We start from the raw sequence: 6,000 nt of genomic DNA on the forward strand, positions 1-6,000 counted from the left end.
GTTATCTATAATGAAGTACTATCTGAAAGGAGTTGCATAAATGTTCAGTCAGATCTTGATATAATTTCAAAGTGGTGCAGAGATTGGCAAGTTGCTTTAAATATTCAGAACTGTAAAATTTTGAACTTCACAAAATAAAAAAAAAAAGTAAGATCCTGAAGCTATAGTACCATTGCATCACTGTTGGTATCAGCCAACTCACACAAATACCTGGGTGTAACGCTTTGTAGGGATATGAATACTGAATCACATGGATTCAGTTGTGGGTAAAGCAGTGGTAGGCTTTGGTTTATTGTTAGAATACTGGGCAAGTGCAATCAGTCTACAAAGGAGATTGTTTACAATTCATTCATGTGACCAGTTCTAGAATATTTCTCAAGTGTGTGGGACCCATACCAGATGGGACTAATGGAGGACACTGAATATATACAGAGAAGAGCAGCACAAATGGTCACAGGTTTGTTGAATCTGAAAAGAGTGTGTCACAGAGATACTGAAGGAACTGAACTGGAAGACTCTTGAAGATAGATGCAAACTATCCTGAGGAAGTCTGTTAACGAAGCTTCAAGAACTGGCTTTTAATGATTGCTCAAGGAGTATACTACAACCCCCTATGTATCACTCACAGAGGGATCGTGAGCATAGGACTACAATAATTACTGCATACACAGACAATCATTCGTCCCATGCTCCATACATAAACGGAACAAAATGAAACCCTAATAACTGGCACAATGGGACATACCCTTTTCTATGCAGTTTGCAGAGTATAGATGTAGATGTATCTATGGGGTCAATTGTGTCATGTCTATGATATATTACTGATTCAGAAAAACGGTATATGAATAATGTGTAAGGTTGATCCAAGGAACACTGATGTACTTTACTTACTAAAATCAAAATATTGATAGTGATAGATCTTTATATTTAAGCATCATTGATATATGCTAAAATCACCATAACAGAATTTGCCACCAGAGAGAATATACACTGCCATGACACTAAAAATAAAAAGAATATTGATGTTTCTAGTTTTATTCAGTAACTTTGATTCAGCTTTTAAGATTTAAGTCTTATAGACATTGCATAAAAACAAAAACTGTTCTGAAGTGATGTATTTATAAGTCCAAGAGATAATGCATAAAACATTTGTATGTGTAGGAAAGCTCACTTAACTCTGAAAAGGCCTCAGTGTCCAACAATGAAATCATGTTGTGCAATATCATGTATGAATGTATGAGATTCAGGTCCTTAAATGACACAGCTTGGAGTCAACAGTTTTTCTGTTAGAATCACTCTTTTTAAAAAAAAAAAAAAAAAAAAAAAAAAAAAAAAAAAAAAAGAGCGCTCATGCCTGCTTTCTCAAGATCCACAGTATTAACATCAAAACATAAGAAAAGTATTTCTTATTAATATCCATCTTCATTATACATTTTCAAAGAGCTTATCAAGATGTTAAGTACACTTTGTCCGAGAACATTCCATGGCTGTTCCCTTTAATTGTTGGTATGTCTGGCCCTCAAAAGTGAAGAAGTTGTGGGTCAGGATGAAGCTGGCTAAGGTGATGAGGAAAGAGGTTTTAGGTAGGGTGGCAGGTGATCGGTGTGAAAGGAAATGCTCCATCGCAGCGAGGCCCTGGACGTGCGGAATATTTGTGTAAGAAATCAATCTGGAACCACAACACCCTAATTCAGTAGTTAACCTTTCTTCCAAACCTCTCTCCCAATCCGAAACCTCTGTCCTATCCAAAGGCCTTACCTTCAGCCCCACTCCCAGATTCAACCAAACAGCCCTCGTCAAAGATTTACTGTCCCACACTCGTACTCTCTGCTGGAAATATCACTTTGCCACGAAGAAAAATGATCCTAATCCTACTCCTAATGATCCAACTCCCCAAGACACCATCCAAATTGAACCCTGCCTGGAACAGTTCCGTCCTCCGTCACAGCGGGACCCACCTCCTCTTCCTCAAAATCACCCTCTCCAAACCTTCCAGGAATTACTGACTTCCAGCCTTGCATCTCAATCCTTCTTAAAAAACCTTAATCCTACTCCCAACATCACCACTGCTGAAGCCCAGGCTATCCGTGATCTGAAGGCTGACCGATCCATTGTCATTCTTCCGGCGGACAAGGGTTCCACGACCGTGGTACTTGATCGTCGGGAGTATGTGTAACCCCATTCCCGATGTCCAGGCGGAGCTTCAAGGAATCCTCAGAACCTTAGGCCCCCTGCAAAACCTTTCACCTGATTCCATCAACCTCCTGACCCCACCGACACCCCGCACCCCTACCTTCTACCTTCTTCCTAAAATCCACAAACCCAATCATCCCGGCCGCCCCATTCTAGCTGGTTACCACTAGAATATTCACTTCCTTTACACAAATGTTCCACACGTCCAGGGCCTCGCTGTGATGGAGCATTTCCTTTCGCACCGATCACCTGCCACCCTACCTAAACTTCTTCACTTTTGAAGGCCAGACATACCAACAATTAAAGGGAACAGCCATGGGTACCAGGATGGCCCCCTCGTACGCCAACCTATTCATGGGTCGCTTAGAGGAAGCCTTCTTGGTTACCCAGGCCTGCCAACCCAAAGTTTGGTACAGATTTATTGATGACATCTTCATGATCTGGACTCACAGTGAAGAAGAACTCCAGAATTTCCTCTCCAACCTCAACTCCTTTGGTTCCATCAGATTCACCTGGTCCTACTCCAAATCCCATGCCACTTTCCTTGACGTTGACCTCCACCTGTCCAATGGCCAGTTTCACACGTCCGTCCACATCAAACCCACCAACAAGCAACAGTACCTCCATTATGACAGCTGCCACCCATTCCACATCAAACGGTCCCTTCCCTACAGCCTAGGTCTTCATGGCAAACGAATCTGCTCCAGTCCGGAATCTCTGAACCATTACACCCACAACCTGACAACAGCTTTCGCATCTCGCAACTACCCTCCCAACCTGGTTCAGAAGCAAATAACCAGAGCCACCTCCTCATCCCCTCGAACCCAGAATCCCCCACAGAAGAACCACAAAAGTGCCCCACTTGTGACAGGATACTTTCCGGGACTGGATCAGACTCTGAATGTGGCTCTCCAGCAGGGATACGACTTCCTCAAATCCTGCCCTGAAATGAGATCCATCCTTCATGAAATCCTCCCCACTCCACCAAGAGTGTCTTTCCGCCGTCCACCTAACCTTCGTAACCTGTTAGTTCATCCCTATGAAATCCCCAAACCACCTTCCCTACCCTCTGGCTCCTATCCTTGTAACCACCCCCAGTGTAAAACCTGTCCCATGCACCCTCCCACCACCACCTACTCCAGTCCTGTAACCCGGAAGGTGTACACGATCAAAGGCAGAGCCACATGTGAAAGCACCCACGTGATTTACCAACTGACCTGCCTACACTGTGATGCATTCTATGTGGTAATGACCAGCAACAAACTGTCCATTCGCATGAATGGACACAGGCAGACAGTGTTTGTTGGTAATGAGGATCACCCTGTGGCTAAACATGCCTTGGTGCACGGTCAGCACATCTTGGCACAGTGTTACACCGTCCGGGTTATCTGGATACTTCCCACCAACACCAACCTATCCGAACTCCGGAGATGGGAACTTGCTCTTCAATATATCCTCTCTTCCCGTTACCCACCAGGCCTCAATCTCCGCTAATTTCAAGTTGCCGCCACTCATATCTCACCTGTCATTCAACATCATCTTTGCCTCTTCACTTCTGCCTCGACTGACATCTCTGCCCAAACTCTTTGTCTTCAAATATGTCTGCTTGTGAGATGTCTGCTTGTGTCTGTATATGTGTGGATGGATATGTGTGTGTGTGCGAGTGTATACCCATCCTTTTTTCCCCCTAAGGTAAGTGTGGATGGATATGTGTGTGTGTGCGAGTGTATACCCGTCCTTTTTTCCCCCTAAGGTAAGTCTTTCCGCTCCCGGGATTGGAATGACTCCTTACCCTCTCCCTTAAAACCCACATCCTTTCGTCTTTCCCTCTCCTTCCCTCTTTCCTGATGAGGCAACAGTTTGTTGCAAAAGCTTGAATTTTGTGTGTATGTTTGTGTTTGTTTGTGTGTCTGTCGACCTGCCAGGACTTTCATTTGGTAAGTCACATCATCTTTGTTTTTAGATATATTTTTCCTACGTGGAATGTTTCCCTCTACTATATATATATATATATATATATATATATATATATATATATATATATATATATATATATATATATATTTCAAGGATGGTATGTCATCTTTCTATAAATGAGCAAAAAATTCATAGGACTATATTTTTATACAAGGTACAGGCTGCCAAAATAATCAACTCTCACAAGTGAACTGCTTGAAATTTTTTAATAAATTGTCGCATTCTCTACTCAACACACCTCTCAATACTTTTAAAAATAAGTTTTATAACTGGTTAACAGACCATCTATTCTCCAATTTAAGAGAGTTCCTGCACATCTGTGGTGTAGAAATTAAGTTTTAAGATTATGGTTGTAATTCTGTACAACTGGTTTAATGTAGGATACATAACTTGTACATGTAAGTGGGCATTAATTAATATAGTGTTTGCTATTGTATCAAGTCATCAGTGTACAGCGTATTCCACTACATGTAGTCTGTGGTAAATAAAAAAATCTGAATCTTAATTATATGAAACGTGTCCACAGTTGTGAACATGTACCACCATCAGCTATATAATGGAATGATGATAATGAAATTTATGCTTGACTGGGACTAAAATGTGGATTTACCACTTACAGCAGACAGTACCCTTACTGTTAGTCTATCTGAGCCAGACCATGCCCAGACCCATACTTCCATATGTTGTCAATCATGTGTCTCCAAGCTGAGCTCATACATCCTTTATGTATATTCCCATACAGGGGAGACATTTTAATTGAAATTTGGTTTCCTAATGTTGGCAGATAAGTATGATATTGCACTGCTTGTGTTGTTCAGAAGGACAATGCAATGTTCCTTCAGACATGCGTGCATGTCCGAAGGGATAGGCACTCTGGTGACTACAGCCATTATGAAATGTATTCATCAGCTGTATAATGGAATGATGACAATGAAAATTTGTGCAGGTTGTAGAGACATGATTGATGACATATTAAAGCTTAGATCAGCCAGTGAGTCGAGCTCAGTAGCCTAGTGGTAAGGTGACTGTGATAAGCAGCAAATCCAGGTTCGAGTCCCAGTCTGGCACAAATTTTCATTGTCATCATTTCATTATACAGCTAATGGTTGCCCATATTTGCAACTGTGGAAACATTTAAGCTATTTGGTTGGTTGGTTGTTTGATTCAGGGGAGGTGAGCATACAGCAAGGTCTTTGGTCCCATAGGATTATGGAAGGATGGAGAAGGAAGCTGACCATGTCCTTTCAAAGGAGCCATCCTGGTATTTGCCTGAAGTGACAGGGAAATCACAGAAAGCTAAACCAGGATGGCCGGATGTGAGTTTGAACCATCATCCTCCCAAATGCAAGCCCAGGATGCTAACTACTGCACCACCTTGCTCAGGCATCTATTTCACAATGGTTGTAGTCACTGCAGTGCTTGTCCCTTCAGACATTGCATTATTCTACTGAACAACACAGGCACTGCAATATCATACAGATCTTAATTGGCAGTCCATGCACCAAAATTAATTTTGAAGTCAGTTTAGGAATAGTAGCATACATGAAACTTCCTGGCAGATTAAAACTGTGTGCCGGACTGAGACTCGAACTCGGGACCTTTGCCTTTTGTGGGCAAGTGCTCTACCAACTGAGCTACCCAAGCACGAATCACGCCCTGTCCTCACAGCTTCACTTCTGCCAGTATCTCGTCTCCTACCTTCCAAACTTTACAGAAGCTCTCCTGCTGTGAGGACGGGGTGAGAGTCGTGCTTGGGTAGCTCAGTTGGTAGAGCACTTGCCCGCGAAAGGAAAATGTCCCGAGTTCGAGTCTCAGTCCGGCACACAGTTT

The sequence above is a fragment of the Schistocerca nitens genome, chromosome 8, assembly GCF_023898315.1.
Source record: "Schistocerca nitens isolate TAMUIC-IGC-003100 chromosome 8, iqSchNite1.1, whole genome shotgun sequence".
Taxonomy (NCBI): domain Eukaryota; kingdom Metazoa; phylum Arthropoda; class Insecta; order Orthoptera; family Acrididae; genus Schistocerca; species Schistocerca nitens.